The 26,959-nt window shown below is 45.2% G+C and overlaps 1 protein-coding gene across 2 annotated transcripts in view; it reads right to left on the bottom strand.

Annotated features, from left to right (window-relative positions):
* LOC124553879 (ankyrin repeat and protein kinase domain-containing protein 1-like) overlaps window positions 1–26,959 on the bottom strand; it is a 111,160-nt gene that overhangs the window by 31,685 nt on the left and 52,516 nt on the right. The window contains exon 1 of one of the 2 annotated variants that reach the window (XM_047127883.1): window positions 15,034–15,111. The exons of the other annotated variant lie outside the window; for it this stretch is intronic. The gene's annotated coding sequence lies outside the window, so the exon portion shown is untranslated. Of the gene's footprint in view, window positions 1–15,033; window positions 15,112–26,959 lie in introns of those variants that run through there. 2 annotated transcript variants of the gene reach the window in all.

The following is a 26,959-nucleotide window of genomic DNA, read 5'->3' as shown; positions in this document are numbered from 1 at the left end:
CTCAGAGCCATTTGAACCATTTGAAGTTGGATCATAGTGCGGAACTTACGATCTTTCTCTACGTGGATGGGAGTTACAGTGAATTCTCCCTTGCTTAGGATGAAGTTAGACCGAAAGATCTCCTCGCATTGTCTTTGAGCACCGCTCCCTGCAGCTCAAAGTAGAGCGCCACGTTCCACATTTCGTGCAGGAACAGTGCGAACCGAGGGTGTAGCTGCTGTCCCACACCCATCCAACAGCACAAGGTTTCTCCAGATGGGTGAATGTCGACGAGGTTAGCACCCCTCATCGGTGTACAGTAGATATGAAACTGTTGTGATCATATAACAGACGGTTAAGAACAAGAAACGGGTGGTTTATATGCATGACGGAGCTCCAGACGGACAGAGTATGTTGCATTCTACGTAAATCAACTGCGCTATCAGTTCTAAACTATCGTTCTAGTGCCTTGGGTCATTACCAAGAGGGTATTGGTATGAGAGAACATAAACACATGCACTCCTAACGCTGCAATGTTCTGCACTTAAACACGCTATAATGTTAGATCGTTGCGGTTTCCGATCTATTACTCGAATGGAATGCAACACCGTTACTATCTCAATGTAAGAAATATATTTTCAGCGCATGACATACATTCCGCTTGCAGGTTTCTCTATGGTAAACTATGATGATAAACTGTAACATGAAAAACTACTTCCTTAAAACATCGATTGCTTGTGATACATGCACAATATAGCTTTCCTGAGGTGTATAGCTCCCCACTATTCACATCCGATGACGAATTACAATTTATACTATGCTCGCATCAGTCATATACAGGGTGAGTCACCTAACGTTGCCGCTGGATATATTTCGTAAACCACATCAAATACTGACGAACCGATTCCACAGACCGAACGTGAGGAGCGGGGCTACTGTAATTGGTTAATACAAACCATACAAAAATGCACGGAAGTATGTTTTTTAACACAAACCTAAGTTTTTTTAATGGAACGGTGATGGTCCTTAGGTACAGAAGAGACTGGAACAGCACATTACGTCCACATGCTAACACCTTTTTATTGGTCTTTTTCACTGACGCACATGTACATTACCATGAGGGGTGAGGCACACGTACACACATGGTTTCCGTTTTCAATTACGGAGTGGAATAGAGTGTCTCCCGACATGTCAGGCCAATAGATGTTCAATGCGGTGGCCATCATTTGCTGCATACAACTGCAATCTCTGGCGTAATGAATGTCGTACACGCCGCAGTACATCTGGTGTAATGTCGCCGCAGGCTGCCACAGTACGTTGTTTCATATCCTCTGGGGTCGTAGGCACATCACGGTACACATTCTCCTTTAACGTACCCCACAGAAAGAAATCCAGAGGTGTAAGATCAGGAGAACGGGCTGGCCAATTTATGCGTCCTCCACGTCCTATGAAACGCCCGTCGAACATCCTGTCAAGGGTCAGCCTAGTGTCAATTGCGGAATGTGCAGATGCACCATCATGCTGATACCACATACGTCGACGCGTTTCCAGTGGGACATTTTCGAGAAACGTTGGCAGATCATTCTGTAGAAACGCGATGTGTGTTGCAGTGCTCTCCGATACACACGATCGAACAGTGGAGGAGTGGTACTCAAGCGTCAACTTCAGGTTACAATATCTCTGGATGTAATTAACGTTTTACAATGCAACAAACGGCACTGATTACGTATTTGTTTATATGTTCAGATGTGCTAACAAAACTAACGGGGTTCCATTTAAAAAAACGTAGGTTTGTGTTAAAAAACATACTTCCGTGCATTTTTGTATGGTTAGTATTAAACAATTACCCTAGCCCCTCTCCTCATGTTTGGTCTGTGGAATCGGTTCGTCAGTATTTGATGTGGCTTACGAAATATATCCAGCGGTAACGTTAGGTGACTCGCCTGTATAAAATGATCTTTAGTAAAGCGACAAACACATAGCAGCGGTGGTTGAAATTAGGCGCCATGTCCTGTTTACACCGCAAACAGGACATCTGTCAAGCATATGTATACGTGGGGATTGTAGTGACTCACAAACACCTGTGGCTGAATTAGAATCACCGTAGTTACGAAACTGAAGACTCGATTTAACGCCCAAGATCCAGCAGAGGGATTGAGTGCCTCGCATAAATCGTTCGCCTAGAGGAATGTGTCGAAAGAGGATGGAAGTCCTCTGATGACCGAGAGGTTTGATGCTAACGATCGCAAATAGGCAGCTCTCTAAGTCATACACAGAACACGCAGCTGTGTGCGAGTTGAAGGCAAATTGTGTCACAGCAACTGATGTATCCCGACAAAACAATGGAAAACATGGTCAAGTTGCCTACAGTGACATGCCCCCCTCTCTCTAGAATGCATCATCACTCTACCATTAAAAATGTGTGTGAAATCTTATGGGACTTAACTGCTAAGGTCATCAGTCCCCAACCTTACACACTACTTAACCTAAATTATCCTAAGGACAAACACATACACACCCATGCCCAAGGGAGGACTCGAACCTCCGCCGGGACCAGCCGCCCAGTCCACGACTGCGGCGCCTGAGACCGCTCGGTTAACATCGCGTTACGAGGTGCATTCAAGTTCTAAGGCCTCCGATTTTTTTTCTCCGGACTGGAAAGAGATAGAAACATGCGCATTGTTTTAAAATGAGGCCGCGTTCATTGTCAATACGTCCCAGAGATGGCAGCACTGTAAGGCAGATGGAATTTTACCGCCAGCGGCGAGAATGATAACTGTTTTAAATACTTAAAATGGCGACGTTTTCCTTACTTGAACAGCGTGCAATCTTTCGTTTTCTGAATTTGCGTGGTGTGAAACCAATTGAAATTCATCGACAGTTGAAGGAGACATGTGGTGATGGAGTTATGGATGTGTCAAAAGTGCATTCGTGGGTGCGACAGTTTAATGAAGGCAGAACATCGTGTGACGACAAACCGAAACAACCTCGGGGTCGCACAAGCTGGTCTGACGACATGATCGAGAAAGTGGAGAGAATTGTTTTGGGGGATCGCCGAATGACTGTTGAACAGATCGCCTCCAGAGTTGGCATTTCTGTGGGTTCTGTGCACACAATCCTGCATGACGACCTGAAAATGCGAAAAGTGTCATCCAGGTGGGTGCTACGAATGCTGACGGACGACCACACGGCTGCCTGTGTGGCACGTTGCCGAGCAATGCTGACGCCCAACGACAGCACGAATGGGACTTTCTTTTCGTCGGCTGTGACAATGGATGAGACGTGGATGCCATTTTTCAGTCCAGAAACAAAGCGCCAGTCAGCTCAATGGAAGCACACAGATTCACCCCCACCAAAAAAATTTCGGGTAACCGCCAGTGCTGAAAAAATGATGGTGTCCATGTTCTGGGACAGCGAGGGTGTAATCCTTACCCATTGCGTTCCAAAGGGCACTACGGTAACAGGTGCATCCTACGAAAATGTTTTGGAGAACAAATTCCTTCCTGCACTGCAACAAAAACGTCCGGGAAGGGCTGCGCGTGTGCTGTTTCACCGAGACAACGCACCCGCACATCGAGCTAACGTTACGCAACAGTTTCTTCGTGATAACAACTTTGAAGTGATTCCTCATGCTCCCTACTCACCTGACCTGCCTCCTAGTGACTTTTGGCTTTTTCCAACAATGAAAGACACTCTCCGTGGCCGCACATTCACCAGCCGTGCTGCTATTGCCTCAGCGATTTTCCAGTGGTCAAAATAGACTCCTAAAGACGCCTTCGCCGCTGCCACGGAATCATGGCGTCAGCGTTGTGAAAAATGTGTACGTCTGCAGGGCGATTACGTCGAGAAGTAACGCCAGTGTCATCGATTTCGGGTGAGAAGTTAATTAGAAAAAAAATCGGAGGCCTTAGAACTTGAATGCACCTCGTATCGTTAAAAGCTACCTCGCTACAACTCAATCTCACCCTTTCACTCGATCCACTCTCTGTCATCCTTTAACGCATACGCAAGTAAGTGGAGAGGCATATGGCTCTCTTTTTTCCAGGAAAGCATCAAAGACAGGAGTCAACTCGCGAGAGTCACTGTTACGTCAATAGACATAGAGCGGAATATTGCCTCGACGAAAAATAAAAGAATGTATCCCCAGTTACCGATGCTTCGATCTCGCCGTTTTCCCTCATTTCCCTTGCTGATGTATACTCGTTCCCATGTACAATAATTGTTCTGCACCAATCAGAAGACATGCAAGTACTTCCTCAATTTCCCCGCATGTCGGCGTATTTCCCCTCAATTTATACGTATTTTCCGTCAATTTATCGACTTTCTGCCCTTCTATACATGCGATCACGACATTACTTATCCTTCCGTGTACCAAAATTGCTTGTAAATATAGTACAGCTGCCAACATCTAGCGCAAACGCACTATTTTTCTGGTTGGACGGCATGGTATAGCACGGTTGGTGCAGCTATGACACGATGTTGCCATTTCCACTGAGTGGTCAAAACGAGCTCCTGTCGCATTAACTCAGCTCGTCCTGTTTCCCCACAGGATCCAGAAGGTCTTAGATATAGCTTTCTCCGACTTCCGTACAGGTCAGACTTAAATTAAGACAATCACATGGAGGAAGCTGCACGGACGGTGGGGCAGAGACTTAGGACCAGTTAGAAGATGCACAGGGACTGTCTAAAAACAGCGTTGGAGTCCTTGGTGTGTGGTATCCTTAGCAGATAGGTTCGAAAATAAAATGGGTGACTCGTTTCGAGATGCCAGAGTGGCACGAATATGATTCACCAGTAGCTGTAATCGTTAAAAGACGTCTCTACATGATACAACTTGGGTACGTGGTAGAACGGATAGACTTGATTTTGAATTGCGGACAGCATTTCCGTCTGAAAGCGTAACACTATCAGCGACCGTGTGTACCTGTACACTCAAGATTGCTTCTTATGCAGGGTGATGGTGACATAGGCGTGACGATCGTGTTTTTTCATAGCGCGGTCCTTACGCACAGTATATGCTGTGGATTGTTGAATCCCTCAGTTGTCAACTTCAGATGTCATTTCTCAATAGTGTTCGTCCAAAAGAAGAACATGTTCCCTCCATAGATTCCCGGTTGACCTACTTGGCGCGTGTAATCCGACTGTTGAAAAAAAAAAAATTATAGGTAGTCGCCGTACATTAATTAGCCTGTCAAACTGGTATCAATGACGTGCGGCCTAGCGGGTGGAAGACATGGCTAGGGCGCCACGGAATGATACTTGACAAGCGTTCCTTCTTTTTATAGCATCACATTGGTAGAAGGGTACCTGTCATAGTGTACAAAACAGCTACGTTCTCTTGAATTATAGCTTCTTGTTGTCAAACTCCAAGTTAATGTGTTTTTATTCCGACATGTTTGCCGATGGCGTGAAAAGTTGCCTGAAATGTTTGTTATACACACGCGTGTGAGAGTTTATTTGCGTACACTGAACGCGACATACGCTCTGAGGTCGCGTAATTTGTTCAACAAGCTGGAAGAAACTGCTTTACGCAGGCTCGGCGTGTCTCTGCTGAACATTTGTGTTGATAGCGCTACACTTCGGTGGACGTCACAAAATAATGAGATGCGACTGTTGTTTCGACATTTATTACGGTCGCAAATGTGTTTTGCTTTTTTTTAATAGATGCTCGATTATAGATGCGGTGACGTCGGATACAATTGTTGAGCATCGCCGAGTGGTGGACTGCTGCGGGCGTTGGGGAGGAGGCGCATATCTGCTGTGGTGGTCGCTGGACACAGCCGCTCCCTGCGGGTGGGCGCCATGTGGGAGCTCCGTCGTTCCCTTTCAGAGGAACAAGTTGCTCCTGGGCAGGCAGCCGTCCTTTCACTTCCTCTCGTTTAGTTGACTAAACAGGCTACTGGCGTAGGAGCGTCGCCTTAAGGTGGCGGGCAGATTGTGGAAGGCCGAGCTTTGGTGGCCAACTGGATGGGGGGGGGGAGGGGGGGCTATGCTACTTAATTTCCCTTTTGTGTTGCCAAGGACCACTGCCTGAAGGCATGCCGCACATCGCCCCTGGTGCGGCCTGCAACCGTACGCGTGTCGGCAGAAAAACAGCAAAGGGCGGGCAGCGGGGGCGCGAGACGCTCCACGGAGCATCGTAGAGGGGGAGGGAGGGAGGGGGAAGCGTGAGGGGAAGTGAGGAGTCTTTGATTTTGGAGGAGAACGCACCCCCTCTGCACTGTTTTAAACTCCTCTCTGTCCAACACCAGCATCTCGTCAGTACTCCCCACGAAAATGAATAAAGATAGCACCTTACACCCCAGACTTTTCCCCACCAACTTTTAGGTGTCGGGTAGAGTCTGAGTGTGTCTGTCGCTAGTTTCGAGTGGTATTGCGAAATTTTTACGCAGCAGGATAACAAATGTTGTATGGTATAGTCAGTTTTCGCACTGTATTGCGCTTTTGTTCCGTCCTTGTGTAGCGCTACGCATATAGTTGTGTAATTAGGTCTGAACTTTGTAATTAATAATGTAATTAGGATCGATCTTTGTATCAGTTTCGTGACCTAACCATCCTCTCCCGCATCTGGGCAGTTTCCAGGTGTTTGGGGGTGATCTTGGGCTTTCTGTCCAGGAGCACCAGGGTTCGAGCCCCAGAAAAGGCACAGCCATTTTTAATATCCCATCAATTCCAAATACCTCTGGTGGTCTCATTGTGTTAGGCTGAGTAAACTCGAGATGTCATCTGGGGGCAGGGGTGGATGTGATTAGGTGCGGGTTTGGGTGGGGGTGGGAGTGATTAATTGATGAATTTAATTAATCTGCATATCAAATTGACATAAAAACTGCACCAGAAACCTCAAATCCATACTACTAACAGATGCTCATAATTGCGGGAGACCTTATTTACTTAACTTATTTATGCACAGCCGGCCGTTGTGGCCGAGCGGTTCTAGGCGCTCCAGTCCGGAACCGTGCTGCTGCTACGGTCGCAGGTTCGAATCCTGCCTCGGCCATGGATGTGTGTGATGTCCTTAGGTTAGTTAGGTTTACGTAGTTCTAAGTTCTAGGGAACTGATGACCTAAGATGTTAAGTCCCATAGTGCTCAGAGCCATTTGAACCATTTATGCACAGCAGTATCGTTTTATCATGAAGTCTTACAAAATGATGGTAATAACTAGGCCAGAAGGTACTACACTGCTACTTTACTACACCACTGATCCCTCTCACTTCATGTTTTTTTTTAATATTTATTTACGCACCAAGTTCCCTAGGACCAAATTGAGGAGCAAATCTCCAAGGTCATTGAAAGTGTTAGTACATGCAATTATTACGTATAAGTAATAACAGATAAAAATTAAATGTTTATGAACCTAAAAAAGACAAGCTATAAGTTTATGTAAATCAAACAACAATATAATATAATAATCAGTTTAATTTTTCAAAGAACTCCTCGACAGACTAGGTTTGGCCCATGAGGAAACTCTTCAGTTTCGATTTGAAATGCGTGGATTACTGCTAAGATTTTTGAATTCTAGTGGTAGCTTATTGAAAATGGGTGCAGCAGTATACAGCACATCTTTCTGCATAAGAGTTAAGGAGGTGCAATCCAAATGCAGGTCTGATTTGTGCCGGATATTAGCTGAGTGAAAGCTGCTTTATTCTTGGGAATAAGGTAATATTGTTAACAAGAAATGACCATAAGGAATATTTATATATTGAGAGGCCAATGTCAAAATACCCATACTAGTGAACAGCGGTCGACAAGAGGTTCTCGAACTTCACCACTTATTGCCCGAACTGCCCGTTTCTCCGCCAAAAATATCCTTTTAGAACGGGAAGAGTTACCCCAAAATGTAATACCATACGACATAAGCGAATGAAAATAAGCAAAGTAGAATAATTTTCGTGTCGAATGGTCACTTATTTCATATACCGTTCGAATAGTAAAAATGGCGAATGTGGGCTTTCCGCGACAGCATACTATCTATCTGACACCTAGAAATTTGAACTGTTCAGCTTCACCAATCATTCTATGAAATTAAAACGTCGGGTTTTGTTGAATTTTGTGTTATAAACTGTAAAAACTGAGTCTTACTGTGGTTTAGCTTCAGTTTATTTTCCACAAGCCATGAATTTACGTCTCGTACTGAACTATTTGAAACCAAGCCAATGTTGCACACATCCTTTACTACCAAGCTAGCGTCATCAGCAAACAGAAATATTTTAGAGTTACCCGTAATACTAGAGGGCGTATCATTTATATAAATGAGGAACAGGAGTGGTCCTTGTGCCGCCCCCCCCCCCCCACACACTTGACCGTACCCCACATCACAGCCATTCTCAAAATTGTGATTAATGACCTTTTGCTGTCTGTTGCTTAAGTAAGATGTGAAGTAATTGTGAGCTAGTCCCCATATTCCGTAATGGCCCAACTTCTGGAGCAATATTTTGTCATCAACACGATCAAACGCCTTAGTTAAATAAAGAAATAGGCCTAGCGTTTGAAACTTTTCGTTTAACCCATCTAGTACCTCACAGAGAAAAGAGAATATAGCATTTTCAGTTATTAAACGACTTCTAAAGCCGATCTGTACATTTGATAGCAAATCGTATGATATAAAATGATCAATTATCCTTAGATACACAGCCTTTTCAATAACATTATCAAACACTGATGGCGTAGAAATAGGTCTAAAATTGGCTACATTATCCCTCTCTCCCTTTTCATAAAGTGGATTTAGTACTTAGTACTTTAATCGTTCGGGAAACAGACGATTCCTAGAGGATAAATTACAAATATGGCTAAATACAGAGCTAACATGTGCTGCAGAGCACTTCAATATTCTGCTAGGCACTCCATCATAACCATGAGAGTCCTTAGTCTACAGTGATTTAATTATTCACTCAGTCTCCCCCTTGCCTGTATCACAGAGGAGTATTTCAGACATCAGTCTCGGAAAGGTATTTGCTAACAGAGTTATATGATTCCCCATAGAAACTAAAGTTTTATTTAATTCACCACCAAAGCTCAGAAAATGAATGTCAAATACTGTACATATATCTGATTTATCAGTAACAGAAATATTTTTACCACGAACTGACTTTATATCGTCGACCTTGTGCTGCTGACCAGACACTTCCTTCACAACTGACCATATGGTTTTAATTTTATTCTTTAAATTAGCTGCTCTATTTGCATACCACATATTCTTTACCTTTCTAATAACAGGTTTAATCACATTGCAGTATTATTTGTAATGGGCTACTGTTGCTTGATTATGACTACTTCTAACATTTTGATGTAATTCCCGCTTTATTCTACGTGATATGCTTTTCCCACTAGGCAGCCACCCGGGCTGCCTTTTACTGCTAGTACCCCGTTTAGAATGTTCTAATGGAAAGCAACTCTGAAAGAGCTTGAGCAGTGTGTTAAGGAAAGCACTGTATTTGTCATGTATTTCAGCACTGTAAACATCCTGTCACTCTTGTTCCTTTACGAAGTTTAGAAAACTCTTTATTGCTGTTGGATTAACTTTTCTACATAGTTTGTAATTATGTGTGACATTTGAGTACAAAAGCCTTTTAGTGTTAAAATTTGTGCATCAAGGTCTGAAAGGCCATTCACTCTTTTACTAACAGAATGCCCATCTAGAAATGAAGAATGAATAAAAATACTGTCTATGGCTGTGTTACTGTTCCCCTGCACCCTAGTTGGGAAAAAAACACAGTTTGCATCAGATCATATGAATTTGGGAGATCCACCAACATCCTTTGTCTTGTACCATCATAAACAAAATTCATATTGAAGTCAGCACATATAAGTAATTTTTGGTACTACCTATAAAGTGAATCAAGAACCCTCTCTAGCTTGACCACAAATGCTCTTAAGTCGGAGTTACGGTGTTTAACATTTTAATGTTCGTATAAGAAGTTGCCGTCTCTTTAATCTAAGATGATCAATGCAGCTAGCCGCTATCTCTGTGTAATGTCTTGTCTGCATGGACGTGTATCTGTTGTCTTTAAGATCCCTTCACCTTCACACATAAGTCTATACAGTAAACTAAGGCCCTCCCAGTTCTTGGCATATCCGTGACAAGACAGGCGAAAAATTAGACTAATGGAGGATTCTTAGTATTATCTCTACTTTCATTCGCTCTCTCTCTTTCTCTCCTTTATCAATGCATAGGTTTTAATATAAGATTTCATTACGTGATATAGTGATAAAAAGAATCAGCCAAATAGAATCTTTGGTGGAGTCCTTCTACATCTACATCTACATTGATACTCCGCAAGCCACCCAACGGTGTGTGGCGGAGGGCACTTTACGTGCCACTGTCATTACCTCCCTTTCCTGTTCCAGTCGCGTATGGTTCGCGGGAAGAACGACTGTCTGAAAGCCTCCGTGCGCGCTCTAATCTCTCTAATTTTACATTCGTGATCTCCTCGGGAAGTATAAGTAGGGGGAAGCAATATATTCGATACCTCATCCAGAAACGCACCCTCTCGAAACCTGGCGAGCAAGCTACACCGCGATGCAGAGCGCCTCTCTTGCAGAGTCTGCCACTTGAGTTTATTAAACATCTCCGTAACGCTATCACGGTTACCAAATAACCCTGTGACGAAACGCGCCGCTCTTCTTTGGATCTTCTCTATCTCCTCCGTCAACCCGACCTGGTACGGATCCCACACTGATGAGCAATACTCAAGTATAGGTCGAACGAGTGTTTTGTAAGCCACCTCCTTTGTTGATGGACTACATTTTCTAAGCACTCTCCCAATGAATCTCAACCTGGTACCCGCCTTACCAACAATTAATTTTATATGATCATTCCACTTCAAATCGTTCCGTACGCATACTCCCAGATATTTTACAGAAGTAACTGCTACCAGTGTTTGTTCCGCTATCATATAATCATACAATAAAGGATCCTTCTTTCTATGTATTCGCAATACATTACATTTGTCTATGTTAAGGGTCAGTTGCCACTCCCTGCACCAAGTCCCTATCCGCTGCAGATCTTCCTGTATTTCGCTACAATTTTCTAATGCAGCAACTTCTCTGTATACTACAGCATCATCCGCGAAAAGCCGCATGGAACTTCCGACACTATCTACTAAGTCATTTATATATATTGTGAAAAGCAATGGTCCCATAACACTCCCCTGTGGCACGCCAGAGGTTACTTTAACGTCTGTAGACGTCTCTCCATTGATAACAACATGCTGTGTTCTGTTTGCTAAAAACTCTTCAATCCAGCCACACAGCTGGTCTGATATTCCGTAGGCTCTTACTTTGTTTATCAGGCGACAGTGCGGAACTGTATCGAACGCCTTCCGGAAGTCAAGAAAAATAGCATCTACCTGAGAGCCTGTATCTAATATTTTCTGGGTCTCATGAACAAATAAGGCGATTTGGGTCTCACACGATCGCTGTTTCCGGAATCCATGTTGATTCCTACATAGTAGATTCTGGGTTTCCAGAAATGACATGATACGCGAGCAAAAAACATGTTCTAAAATTCTACAAGAGATCGACGTAAGAGATATAGGTCTATAGTTTTGCGCATCTGCTCGACGACCCTTCTTGAAGACTGGGACTATCTGTGCTCTTTTCCAATCATTTGGAACCCTCCGTTCCTCTAGAGACTTGCGGTACACGGCTGTTAGAAGGGGGGCAAGTTCTTTCGCGTACTCTGTGTAGAATCGAATTGGTATCCCGTCAGGTCCAGTGGACTTTCCTCTATTGAGTGATTCCAGTTGCTTTTCTATTCCTTGGACACTCTCTCAACCATGGAGAATGCATATATGCATCTCTTTTATTTCAAAGAATAAATACACTAGAAAATACTTTGGCGTCGACGAGCTGTCGCCGCATATATTACGAGAAAATCAGATCAGACAACTTTTCCAAAGTGAATGAATGTGGATCGTCTTGGTAATCAGCGGCTGGCTTGCTGTAAGAGATCTTTACATTTATTATTACTGTTAAACACTGCAGTCAGTCGGGAGAATCAATCGTTTAGACAGTTTGTTCCTTTTACGAAAAATTGCGAATTCCAGATGTGTACGAAGCCTTTTTGGACGATGTAACACAGACTCAGTGATTGCAGGCTCTCTTCGACACAGCTGAAACTTCCCCGCTAATTACAGGGCCAGCGTGATCAACAATTGATTCAGAAAAAAACTCATTCGTTCATTCACTCCAGAATAAAAAAGTCACAAACCTTATTTATGGAGGAAATCGTGTATTAAATCCATCTCCATTACATGTCCAGATCTCCGGTAATTCCACGCCTTAATTATTTTCCTTTTACAATCTCTTTCTCATCAAAACAAACCGCTAGCGGCACAAATGTTAATTGGCTCGCTTTAGCGAGAAGAAAAGCAGAACACGTATCTCTCAGAAACACGTCATCCCTCAACAGATACTGCAGAAGCTGTCCTAGTTACGACTCTCTCAACCATGGAGAATGCATATATGCATCTCTTTTATTTCAAAGAATAAATACACTAGAAAATACTTTGGCGTCGACGAGCTGTCGCCGCATATATTACGAGAAAATCAGATCAGATAACTTTTCCAAAGTGAATGAATGTGGATCGCTTGATTGAAAATGATTAATTGGTGCGTGGTAGAGAGTATTTGCTGTGGGGACATTACAGAGGCCCTATAAACAAACTTCCCTGTTGTTTACGAATATGACATATTGCACCTGGAATCTGTTTTGCTCTGCCATTGACAGCTATTTGAGCGTGTCGCCTTGTAGGAGGTGGTTCAGACAGTGGGCTTGTCTTCGGCTGCTACAGTCAATGGTGCCTTAATGGCAAACATTGCCACAGAATAACCGCTGCAGTCACACTGCAACTCCTTCTCAAGTATCTGATAGACTGCAACAGAACAACAGCAAAACATGCCTAGGTGAAGCCTTGCTTCCATTTTACTGACAAATGTGGTGCTACCTCTTGTTCTGTTCATCCCCCCTCCCCCACCCCCCCCCCACCCAGTTGCCGTAGCTCAAAATACAAACATTCACTCCCTCACACATACTCCAAAATTTCTATGAAACTGAAAACGATTTGAGTCACTTAATTATTTCCTAAGGCTTTTGGGCACCTGTTTCCTTCTGCAGTGCAGAGCATTAAAAACTGTCAAAAAATACGTATAGTCTACTATTAGGATTCAGAATGGACTGATTCCATCTTCTAAAGTTTGTCTCAATGCCAGTCAGGAGATGGCTAATTTATGTGAAAATTCGATGTCTCAACATATGAATGGTTTGACTGGAAGCAGCAACCCCTCTTTGTTTGTGCAGGACGTTGATGTTTAATGCACTATTGCAGCGATTTCAGATAATTCGATCACCGCCCAAAATAATGTTCCTGTAGCCTCTGAATCGCAGCGGTTTATAACACTGGAGCTGATGACATGCTATTTCCTTAATGGAGCCAAAGTGGCGGTACGGAGAAGGTAGAACATGTTCCACTTCCTGTTTTGAATTACGCTTCTATGGTTGTGATTTCAGCTAGAATTTAGAGTTACATGTAGACATCCGAAACACTGGTATGTTTGTCCAGGTATAAAATGATGTACAATCTTTCTCATAACTTAGCTGTTACTTTTTTCACAGTTGTGTTGTCTGATCTCTTCTGCAATCAGTTTGATACTGAAGGAAGTGCCTAGAATACAGTATACAATGACACATCTAGTGTTTGGTCAAGGCGTAGCTGTGAGATGGTTTTTGCGAAACTGGACTGCTCTTAGGTTCTTATATGACGAGAGTTCACATGCATTTTTTACTCAAGTCAACGAAAATCTTTCAGTGAAAGAGTATACAAATTAAATTCGATCTCTATGCAGCCTAACATATGATAATTTATAGTGACTGGTGTTTTTGAGCTCAAGCAAAAACATTTTTTTCCAACTCTTAAACATATAAGAAGTTTTTTGAAAGATTTCTTGAAGCCTTCAGCTGTCATTCTCTTTATTACCTGTACGATTGTACAATTATGACCTTAGGCCATTTTCAAGTATTTTATGGATGGTTTTTTAGTAGCAGATTATGTCACGTACGTCGTTGTCCATATGACACCACGTTATGCTCATAAAATAAATCCGAGGTGTTCATGCTATTACTCGAAAGTAGCGTGCTCCCAAAATAGCATGAACACCTCGGATTTATTTTATGAGCATAACATGGTGCCATAGGAGCAACGACGTACGTGACATAATCTGCTGTTAAAAAACCACCCATAAAATACTTGAAAATGGTCTAAGGCCTAAATCGTACAATAGTACAGGAAATTAAGAGAGTGACAGCTGAAGGCTTCAAATGTTCAAATGTGTGTGAAATCTTATAGGACTTAACTGCTAAGGTCATCAGTCGCTAAGCTTACACACTACTTAACCTAAATTATCCTAAGGACAAACACACACACCCATGCCCGAGGGAGGACTCGAACCTCCGCCGGGACCAGCCGCACAGTCCATGACTGCAGCGCCTGAGACCGCTCGGCTAATCCCGCGCGGCTGAAGGCTTCAAGAAATCTTTTAAAAAATTCATCGCAGCTGCGGAGCATATCGCTTTGAAAATTAAGTAAAAAGTTGTCGAAAGTGACTTAGTAGTGGTATGGGTACGGGGCGTGAGACGCTAGACGGCTGAAAGACTTGGACATCGCGACTGCAAACGTGGCCGCTAATGAAAACAGCTGCGTGTATCACGGTCTTGCACTGCGTTAATCCACTAACTACACAGCTGCCGCATACACGCTTAATCGAGCCTGAAGTCTGAAGACGAACTATCGCCTCACAAAGCCGAGTGGCACCTGAAGAAAGAAACACTGGACAAGCGAGTGCGGCGGCCTCTGTGGCCGAGCGGTTCTAGGCGCTTCAGTCTGGAACCGCACGAGCGCTACGATCGCAGGTTCGAATCCTGCCTCGGGCACGGATGTGTGTGATCTCCTTAGGTTAGTTAGGTTTAAGTAGTTCTAGGGGACTGATGACCTCAGATGTGAAGTCCCATAGCCCTCAGAGCCATTTGAACAAGTGACTGCTGGAGAGGCTCTACTCACCCTAAAGCGTGGGGAGGAATGACGTCAGGGAGTGAAACCAGCGCAGAAGGCGTCCCGTCAGCGTAGGCGAAGACAGTGTAACCACAACTTCTGCCAAGATCTTTATATACACTCCTGGAAATTGAAATAAGAACACCGTGAATTCATTGTCCCAAGAAGGGGAAACTTTATTGACACATTCCTGGGGTCAGATACATCACATGATCACACTGACAGAAACACAGGCACATAGACACAGGCAACAGAGCATGCACAATGTCGGCACTAGTACAGTGTATATCCACCTTTCGCAGCAATGCAGGCTGCTATTCTCCCATGGAGACGATCGTAGAGATGCTGGATGTAGTCCTGTGGAACGGCTTGCCATGCCATTTCCACCTGGCGCCTCAGTTGGACCAGCGTTCGTGTTGGACGTGCAGACCGCGTGAGACGACGCTTCATCCAGTCCCAAACATGCTCAATGGGGGACAGATCCGGAGATCTTGCTGGCCAGGGTAGTTGACTTACACCTTCTAGAGCACGTTGGGTGGCACGGGATACATGCGGACGTGCATTGTCCTGTTGGAACAGCAAGTTCCCTTGCCGGTCTAGGAATGGTAGAACGATGGGTTCGATGACGGTTTGGATGTACCGTGCACTATTCAGTGTCCCCTCGACGATCACCAGTGGTGTACGGCCAGTGTAGGAGATCGCTCCCCACACCATGATGCCGGGTGTTGGCCCTGTGTGCCTCGGTCGTATGCAGTCCTGATTGTGGCGCTCACCTGCACGGCGCCAAACACGCATACGACCATCATTGGCACCAAGGCAGAAGCGACTCTCATCGCTGAAGACGACACGCCTCCATTCGTCCCTCCATTCACGCCTGTCGCGACACCGCTGGAGGCGGGCTGCACGATGTTGGGGCGTGAGCGGAAGACGGCCTAACGGTGTGCGGGACCGTAGCCCAGCTTCATGGAGACGGTTGCGAATGGTCCTCGCCGATACCCCAGGAGCAACAGTGTCCCTAATTTGCTGGGAAGTGGCGGTGCGGTCCCCTACGGCACTGCGTAGGATCCTACGGTCTTGGCGTGCATCCGTGCGTCGCTGCGGTCCGGTCCCAGGTCGACGGGCACGTGCACCTTCCGCCGACCACTGGCGACAACATCGATGTACTGTGGAGACCTCACGCCCCACGTGTTGAGCAATTCGGCGGTACGTCCACCCGGCCTCCCGCATGCCCACTATACGCCCTCGCTCAAAGTCCGTCAACTGCACATACGGTTCACGTCCACGCTGTCGCGGCATGCTACCAGTGTTAAAGACTGCGATGGAGCTCCGTATGCCACGGCAAACTGGCTGACACTGACGGCGGCGGTGCACAAATGCTGCGCAGCTAGCGCCATTCGACGGCCAACACCGCGGTTCCTGGTGTGTCCGCTGTGCCGCGCGTGTGATCATTGCTTGTACAGCCCTCTCGCAGTGTCCGGAGCAAGTATGGTGGGTCTGACACACCGGTGTCAATGTGTTCTTTTTTCCATTTCCAGGAGTGTACCTGACGGCCGATGGTGGGTCTGCTTGACGTCACCACTCTCGCACTTGCTGCAAGCGGGACAGTCCAGAGGTGGCACCACCAGATTACCGCTTATCTCGAGTGTTTACTGTCAGGTGTCACAGCTTTAGCTGACGAGTGCGCTGTGTGAGTTGGCTTATGTAATCCATCTTATGACTCTCGTACAGACATATGATACCGAGGAATGGGAAGCATCAAAATGTGTTGCTAAACAGATTGCAATTGGTGAAATGTACTCGCAATTGCGGTTAAGAACAACCATCAGCTGTGCAAGGGAATGGCAGCAATGAAAAATTTCTGTATGTCCATGCTTTTAGCAGGAGGTCTCTGCGACGACGGCCGTTTACTACCGTGACAAAAAATAAAAACACCTACAGCCGTTCTTATGACTTTATTTTATTTTGTCGCTACCAGTTTCAACGCTCCATTGCGAATGGAGCCTGAAGATGACGCAATGAAGCGTTGAAACTGGTAGCGACAAAATAACGGGTGATCAAAAAGTCAGTATAAAATTGAAAACTGAATAAATCACGGAATAATGTAAATAGGTACAAATTGACACACATGCTTGGAATCAAAATTCAAATGGTTCAAATGGCTCTGAGCACTATGGTACTTAACTTCTGAGGTCATCAGTCCTCTAGAACTTAGAACTACTTAAACCTAACTAACCTAAGGACATCACACGCATCCATGCCCGAACCTGCGACCGTAGCGGTCGCGCGTTTCGAGAGTGTAGCGCCTAGAACCGCTCGGCCATGCTTGGAATCACATGAGGTTTTATTAGAACAAAAAAAAATACAAAAGTTCAAAACATGTCCAACAGTTGGCGCTTCATCTGATCAAAATAGCAATAATTAGCATAACAAAGTAAGACAAAGGAAAGATGATGTTCTTTACAAGAAACGCTCAATATGTCCACCACCATTCGTCAACAATAGCTGTAGTCTAGGAATAATGTTGTGAACAGGACTGTAAAGCATGTCCGGAGTTATGGTGAGGCATTGGCGTCGGATGTTGTCTTTCAGCATCCCTAGAGATGCCGGTCGATCACGATACACTTGCGACTTCAGGTAACCCCAAAGCCAATAATCGCACGGACTCAGGTCTGGGGACCTGGGAGGCCAAGCATGACGAAAGTGGTGGCTGAGTACACGATCATCACCAAACGTCGCGCGCAAGAAATCTTTCACGCATCTAGCAATATGGGGTGGAGCGCCATCCTGCATAAACATCGTACATTCCAGCAGGTGTTTATCAGCCAGGCTGGGGATGATACGATTCTGTAACATATCGGCGTACCCCTCACCCGTCGCGGTAGCAGTTGCCCCATCTGTCGGACATTTTGTGAACTTTGTGTTTTTGGTTCTAATAAAACCCCATGCCATTCCAAGCATGCGTGTCAATTTTTACCTCTCTATCTACATTATTCCGTGGTTTATTAAGTTTTCAAATTTATACTGACTTTTTGATCACACGGTATATACCAATATAAGTTCACCTTTTTTTAAAGGGGTGACTTTGTTCGATTGGCTAGCGCTAATTGTATAAAGATATTTCGCTCCTTTTTCTTTTACGCTTCGTAATTCACATGTTGCAAAGATTCTGCTACTGGGTAGGAACAGTGATCAAGTAATGCTGACTTTGGGGTTTTACTAAAATGTCGGAATGATGAAATAATGTTTGTCTTATGCGGAGAAGTATTACAACTTTGTACCGCACTGCTTGTAGTGGAACTTTTATCAGCCTGTGTCCTTATTGATTGGACATGGTACTTTCCTTTTCGTGGACGATGGAGGAAATGTGCGCTGTAATAGACCTAACGTGGGAATTTTACGCGCGCCCGTTCAGTAATCTGTGTGAATTACGAACTAGAAACATCCCTCAAACTGCCGCTGTAGTGCGTTGTGATCGCGTATACCACGTTGGGGCCCACGTACCGTGTGCACAAGTCGCATCGTTCCTGAGCGTTCAGCAGCACGTTGAACCTGGCACGCTCAACGTTAACGTGTGTCGACGGCATAGGCCTGTAAGTGCAGTATTTCTCGCGCGCTATTCGGTTACACTGTGTGTGGGGCTTTCTGACGTTTACCAGCTGCTTCCTATTATGTAAAGTAAGCATAACGCTGTCCGGGAGAAGTGTGCTTTGTAATTACTTGAAAGAAGTCGACGCAGATACTGTGAACTCAAAAGTTTTCTAGAAAATATATTCGGAGAAACGAGGTGCGACTACTTCCTGCAAAGTATAAGTAAACAAATTATGCAGACGAAGAATTCAGAAAGCTCTAACATGAAACAAATGTCACACCACCATTATTTCTCATCATGTCATGTAATCGTTAATTACTTAGACACTTCAGAAAGGACAGATTTTTGTTACATAAATAAATCAACTTATTTATGCCAATAATGAAATCGGTAGCTAGGCTGACTTTGTGAAATACGATCGCTTTTCCTGTATGGGTCAGTTGACGTGTATATAGCGGATATATTAACTTCAAATAACTGTTACTGACGCTTCACTGATTTACTTTTTTCTTATTTCCTGAGCTGAATGGTTCTTGCAGTTCGTTTGGTTTTTGTTTTCTTGAAAGTTGCGCCTCGTTTAGCTCTTTCAACCGCGTTTATTACACACAAAAACATACGACCAAACATCCTTTGAAATGCAAGGAATTTGTAGAGTTCACAAGGCGTTGTTAATAATTTCAATCGATATATTTTTATTTCCCACGTTCCAGAAGGACAGATTGTACCCTGGCCTTCAGATATTTGCCACGTAAACTGATAACAGTAATGGACACCACTTAATCTCTGTCTCGTTTTTTTTGCGGTGAGATTATACAAACCACTAAAGGACGCTTAACCCATTAGGAGCCTAACTTCAAGACAACTACGCAGTTCCTTGCAGTTCTTCAAGTGCATATTGTTCTTGTGGTCTTCAGTCCAGAGACTGGTTTGATGCAGCTCTCCATGCTACTCTACCCTGTGCAAGCTTCTTCATCTCCCAGTACCTACTGCAACCTACATCGTTCTGAATCTGCTTAGTGTATTCTTCTCTTGGTCTCCCTCTACGATTTTTACCCTCCACGCTGCCCTCCAGTACTAAATTGGTGATGCCTTCATGCCTCAGAACATGCACTACCAACCCATCCCTTCTTCTAATCAAGTTGTGCCATAAACTCCTCTTCTCCCCAATTCTATTCAATACCTCCTCATTAGTTATGTGATCTACCCATCTAATCTTGAGCATTCTTCTGTAGCACCACATTTCGAAATCTTCTATTCTCTTCTTGTCCAAACTATTTATCGTCCATGTTTCACATCCATACATGGCTACACTCCATACAAATACTTCGAGAAACGACTTCCTGACACTTAAATCTATACTCGATGTTAACAAATTTCTCCTCTTCAGAAACGCTTTCTTGCCATTGCCAGTCTACATTTTATATCCTCCCTACTTCGACCATCATCAGTTATTTTGCTCCCCAAATAGCAAAACTCCTTTACTACTTTAAGTGTCTCATTTCCTAATCTAATTCCGTCACATTCCATTATCCTCGTTTTGCTTTTGTTGATGTTCATCTTATATCTTCCTTTCAAAATACTGTCCACCTTTAAGTGCATATATGAGTTAAATTCTACATCTACTTCTACATGATTACTCTGCAATTCACATTTAAGTGTTTGGCAGAGGGTTCATCGAACCACAATCATACTATCTCTCTACCATTCCACTCCCGAACAGCGCGCGGGAAAAACGAACACCTAAACCTTGCTGTTCGAGCTCTGATTTCTATTCTATTTTGATGATCATTCCTACCTATGTAGGTTGGGCTCAACAAAATATTTTCGCATTCGGAAGAGAAAGTTGGTGACTGAAATTTCGTAAATAGATCTCGCCGCGACGAAAAACGTCTTTGCTTTAATGACTTTCATCCCAACTCGCGTATCATATCTGCCACACTCTCTCCCCTATTACGTGATAATACAAAACGAGCTGCCCTTTTTTGCATCCTTTCGATGTCCTCCGTCAATCCCACCTGGTAAGGATCCCACACCGCGCAACAGTATTTTGTTGAGCCCAACCTACATAGGTAGGAAAGATCATCAAAATAAAATAAGAGAAATCAGAGCTCGAACAGAAAGGTTTAGGTGTTCGTCTTTCCCGCGCGCTGTTCGGGAGTGGAATGGTAGAGAGATAGTAAGATTGTGGTTCGATCAACCCTCTGCCAAGCACTTAAATGTGAATTGCAGAGTAATCATGTACATGTAGATGTAGATGCATAAATCCTTAAAAAAATGGTTCAAATGGCTCTGAGCACTATGGGACTTAACTTCTGAGGTCATCAGTCCCCTAGAACTTAGAACTACTTAAACCTAACTAATCTAAGGACATCACACACATCCACGCCCGAGGCAGGATTCGAACCTGCGACCGTAGCGGTCTCACGGTTCCAGACTGTAGCGCCTAGAACCGCTCGGCCACTCTGGCCGGCCATAAATCCTATTTTTCTTTCATTATGATATCAGTGATATGTGATCTTCCAGCTGTACACTCCCCCATTATGTACTTGAACGTAACTCACCTTCGTCACCACACGTATTGTCCACCGCTGTAGCCTAAAAAAACCTACTTTTTTGTTTGTCTTGAAGGACATTGAAATATAAAAAAAGGCCTATTTTGCTTTAGTTCCCACAATATCAACGACACATGGTCTTCTGATCAGACAACATCGCCCTGGAAAACCCGGTCCTTCAGGTAGCCCCACAATCAGAAATCACAGGGAGTGAGATCAGATGGTCGTGGCGGCCAAGCATTTGGAAACAATCGGCTGATAATTCGATCGTTTGTGCAAATGTGTTTCTGAGAACCGATGTGCGGTGCCCCCCCCCCCCCCCTTTGCACAAAAACTGTTGGGCTCAATGCGTCTCTCTCCTGTAGGGCGTGTATGACAAGTCAGCAAAGCATACGAGGTGTGGCTAGAAAAAAACCGGACTAGTACTGGTGAAACAATAAAACGAATGCAATAAGGCTGAAAGTCGCGTGGCCTGTCACGTGACTCTCGCTCCGCCCACTGCTCGAGTTTCATCTGCCTCCTGCACTCAGTCTGCCCGTGGCGTCTGTTTTAAGTGGTTGACGTTTTGTCTGTGCGTCGGAAAATGTTGAGTGTACAGAAAGAACAGCGTGTTAACATCAAATTTTGTTTCAAACTAGGAAAATCTGCAAGTGAAACGTTTGTAATGTTACAACAAGTGTACGGCGATGATTGTTTATCGCGAACACAAGTGTTTGAGCGGTTTAAACGACTTAAAGATGGCCGCGAAGACACCAGTGATGACACTCGCACTGGCAGACCATTGTCAGCAAAAACTGATGCAAACATTGAAAAAATCGGTAAACTTGTTCGACAAGATCGCCGTTTAACAATCAGAGCAGTGTCTGAGTTAACAGGAGTTGACAAGGAAAGTGTTAGGCAGATTCTTCATGAAAGTTTCAACATGAACAAAGTGTGTTCAAGAATGGTTCCAAAGTGTCTCACAATTGAACAGAAGGAACGCCGAAGAATGATTTGTTCTGACATCCTGGAAAACATTGAAAGTGATCCCACCTTCTTACAAAATGTTATTACTTGCGATGAATCGTGGTTTTTTACTTACGATCCCGAAACTAAACGCCAATCGATGCATTGGAAAACTCCTGGTTCTCCACGACAAAAAAAAGCACGAATGTCAAAATCGAAATTCAAGGCAATGATGATTGTTTTTTTTTTACATCAAAGGGATTGTGCACATTGATTGGGTACCAGAGGGACAAACAGTGAATCAGCATTACAACATTAGCATCCTGGCTACCCTACGTGAGCGAGTACGGAGAAAACGGAACGATTTGTGGAGAAAAAAGTCATGGATCCTTCACCAAGACAATGCCCCAGCTCACAGTGCGTTGTCAGTGAAGACGTTTTTGGCAAAACACAACATTCCCATCTTAGATCATCCACCCTACTCACCTGATTTGGCCCCCTGTGACTTTTTTCTTTTCCCTAAAGTCAAGTCAGCTTTGAAAGGAACTAGATTTGAGACTGTTGAAGCAGTAAAAGAAAAAGCGACGGAAGTAATGTATGGACTTACCGAAAATGATCTGCAGCATTGCTATGAACAGTGGAAAATTCGTATGGAGCGGTGTAGACACCGAGGACGAGAGTACATTGAAGGAGATAACATGAAATGGTAAATAATTGTAAATAAATGTTTTTTCCAGCATCAGTCCGGTTTTTTTCTAGCCGCACGTCGTATCGCAGTAACGCTGGCCTGTCACACTGCGCGTCTTTGGTCCTTAAGCGCCAACCTGTTCAAAAAACAAAAACAAATGGGCGACTAGTGAATGAAACAGTGAAGCCACACGTTCACCATACAGATGAACTCCATGCACAGTGACTGGAGGTGAAGATCCACATACTCGGCAATTTTGTGTGTTCATCTCTCCCGTCTCGTCAACTTCAATGCCTGCGAGAAACTGGAGAGCGAAGTCAACACGTCGTTGTGCGTCCTGTAGTGCTGGCTACATCTACATTTACATACATAGTCCGCAATCCACCATACGGTGCGTGGCGGAGGGTACCTCGTACGGTAACTAGCATCTTCTCCCCCTGTTCCACTCCGAAAGAGAACGAGGGAAAAATGACTGTCTATATGCCTCTGTACGAGCCCTAATCTCTCTTATCTTATCTTTGTGGTCTTTCCGCGAAATGTAAGTTGGCAGCAGTAAAATTGTACTGCAGTCAGCCTCAAATGCTGGTTCTCTAAATTTCCTCAGTAGCGATTCACGAAAAGAACGCCTCCTTTCCTTTAGAGACTCCCACCCGACTTCCTGAAGCATTTCCGTAACACTCGCGTGATGATCAAACCTACCAGTAACAAATCTAGCAGCCCGCCTCCGAATTGCTTCTATGTCCTCCCTCAATCCGACATGATAGGGATCCCAAACGCTCGAGCAGTACTCGAGAATAGGTCGTATTAGTGTTTCATAAGCGGTCTCCTTTACAGGTGACCCACGTCTTCCCAAAATTCTACCAATGAACCGAAGACGACTATCCGCCTTCCACACAACTGCCATTACATGCTTGTCCCACATCATTTCGCTCTGCAATGGTACGCCCAAATATTTAATCGACGTGACTGTGTCAAGCGCTACACTGCTAATGGAGTATTCAAACATTACGGGGTTCTTTTTCCTATTCATCTGGATTAATTTACATTTATCTATATTTAGAGTTAGCTGCCATTCTTTACACCAGTCACAAATCCTGTCCAAGTCATCTCGTATCCTCCTACAGTCACTCAACGACGACACCTTCCCGTACACCACAGCATCATCAGCAAACAGCCGCACATTGCTATCCACCCTATCCAAAAGATCATTTACATAGATAGAAAACAACAGCGGACCTACCACACTTCCCTGGGGCACTCCAGATGATACCCTCACCTCCGATGAACACTCACCATCGACGACAACGTACCGGGTTGTATTACTTACGGAGTCTTCGAGCCACTCACATACTTGGGAACCAACCCGATATGCTCGTACCACAGTTAGGAGTCTGCAGTGGGGCACCGAGTCAAACGCTTTCCGGAAGTCAAGGAATATGGCATCGTCTGCTACCCTTCATCCACGGTTCGCAAGATATCGTGTGAAAAAAGGGCGAGTTGCGTTTCGCAGGAGCGATACTTTCTAAAGCCGTGCTGATGCATGGTCAGCAAATTCTCTGTCTCAAGGAAATTCATTATATTCGAACTATGTTCGAGAATCCTGCAACAAACCGATGTTAAGTATATTGATCTGTAATTTTGAGGATCCGTCCTTCTACCCTTCTTATACAGGGTGTTACAAAAAGGTACGGCCAAACTTTCAGGAAACATTCCTCACACACAAATAAAGAAAAGATGTTATCTGGACATGTGTCCGGAAACGCTTAATTTCCATGTTAGAGCTCATTTTAGTTTCGTCAGTATGTCAGACATGCGACTCATTGCTGTACAGTGTGGGCAGCCATTGTTGGTGATGTCTTGATTGGGCCCCATATTCTTCTACCTACGCTCAATGGACCACGTTATCATGATTTAATACGGGATACACTACCTGTGCTGTTAGGACATGTGCCTTTGCAAGTACGACACAATATGTGGTTCATGCACGATGGAGCTCCTGCACATTTCAGTCGAATTCCGTGGCCTCCACGCTCTCCTGACCTCAACCCTCTTGACTTCCATTCATGGGGGCATTTGAAAGCTCTCGTCTACGCAACCCCGGTACCAAATGTAGAGACTCTTCGTGCTCGTATTGTGGACGGCTGTGATACAATACGCCATTCTCCAGGGCTGCATCAGCGCATCAGGGATTCCATGCGACGGAGGTTGGATGCACGTATCCTCGTTAACGGAGGAAATTTTGAACATTTCCTGTAACAAAGTGTTTGACGTCACGCTGGTACGTTCTGTTGCTGTGTGTTTCCATTCCATGATTAATGTGATTTGAAGAGAAGTAATAAAATGAGCTCTAACATGGAAAGTAAGCGTTTCCGGACCCATGTCCACATAACATATTTTCTTTCTTTGTGTGTGAGGAATGTTTCCTGAAAGTTTGGCCGTACCTTTTTGTAACACCCTGTATACAGGCGTCACCTGTGCTTTTTTCCAGTCGCTCGGGACTTTACGTCGGGAAAGAGATTCGCGATAAATGCAAGCTAAGTAAGGAGCTACTGTACGATACGGACCTCGTACACATACCATTTGAGAATGGTTCGAAGTATCTTCCGTACATTGGACAATGGGATGTTTGACTCTCGAGACTCAGCACGCGCGCTGCCTGACGATCTGGAATTGTCTTCCATAGCGACAGGGATTTCGTCAACCACCTGTGGTGCAACCGGTCGTCGTCCTCTTCGCGGTGTTCTCCAGTTGATTCGAACTTTTTCACCAAGCTCCGCACAGGATGCGGGGAAAGAGGACCCTTCTGTAATCTTTTCAGCCGGCGATATTCTCGAAGGGCAACTACACTCCTGGAAATGGAAAAAAGAACACATTGACACCGGTGTGTCAGACCCACCATACTTGCTCCGGACACTGCGAGAGGGCTGTACAAGCAATGATCACACGCACGGCACAGCGGACACACCAGGAACCGCGGTGTTGGCCGTCGAATGACGCTAGCTGCGCAGCATTTGTGCACCGCCGCCGTCAGTGTCAGCCAGTTTGCCGTGGCATACGGAGCTCCACCGCAGTCTTTAACACTGGTAGCATGCCGCGACAGCGTGGACGTGAACCGTATGTGCATTTGACGGACTTTGAGCGACGGCGTATAGTGAGCATGCGGGAGGCCGGGTGGACGTGCCGCCGAATTGCTCAAGACGTAGGGCGTGAGGTCTCCACAGTACATCGATGTTGTCGCCAGTGGTCGGCGGAAGGTGCACGTGCCCGTCGACCTGGGACCAGACCGCAGCGACGCACGGATGCACGCCAAGACCGTAGGATCCTACGCAGTGCCGAAGGGGACCGCACCGCCACTTCCCAGCAAATTAGGGACACTGTTGCTCCTGGGGTATCGGCGAGGACCATTCGGAACCGTCTCCATGAAGCTGGGCTACGGTCCCGCACACCGTTAGGCCGTCTTCCGCTCACGCCCCAACATCGTGCAGCCCGCCTCCAGTGGTGTCGCGACAGGCGTGAATGGAGGGACGAATGGAGACGTGTCGTCTTCAGCGATGAGAGTCGCTTCTGCCTTGGTGCCAATGATGGTCGTATGCGTGTTTGGCGCCGTGCAGGTGAGCGCCACAATCAGGACTGCATACGACCGAGGCACACAGGGCCAACACCCGGCATCATGGTGTGGGGAGCGATCTCCTACACTGGCCGTACACCACTGGTGATCGTCGAGGGGACACTGAATAGTGCACGGTACATCCAATCCGTCATCGAACCCATCGTTCTACCATTCCTAGACCGGCAAGGGAACTTGCTGTTCCAACAGGACAATGCACGTCCGCATGTATCCCGTGCCACCCAACGTGCTCTAGAAGGTGTAAGTCAACTACCCTGGCCAGCAATATCTCCGGATCTGTCCCCCATTGAGCATGTTTGGGACTGGATGAAGCGTCGTCTCACGCGGTCTGCACGTCCAGCACGAACGCTGGTCCAACTGAGGCGCCAGGTGGAAATGGCATGGCAAGCCGTTCCACAGGACTACATCCAGCATCTCTACGATCGTCTCCATGGGAGAATAGCAGCCTGCATTGCTGCGAAAAGTGGATATACACTGTACTAGTGCCGACATTGTGCATGCTCTGTTGCCTGTGTCTATGTGCCTGTGGTTCT

The sequence above is a fragment of the Schistocerca americana genome, chromosome 11 (genome assembly GCF_021461395.2).
Source record: "Schistocerca americana isolate TAMUIC-IGC-003095 chromosome 11, iqSchAmer2.1, whole genome shotgun sequence".
Taxonomy (NCBI): domain Eukaryota; kingdom Metazoa; phylum Arthropoda; class Insecta; order Orthoptera; family Acrididae; genus Schistocerca; species Schistocerca americana.
The sequence above is the reverse complement of the archived record's forward strand: the minus strand, read 5'-3'. Positions and strand labels throughout refer to the sequence as shown.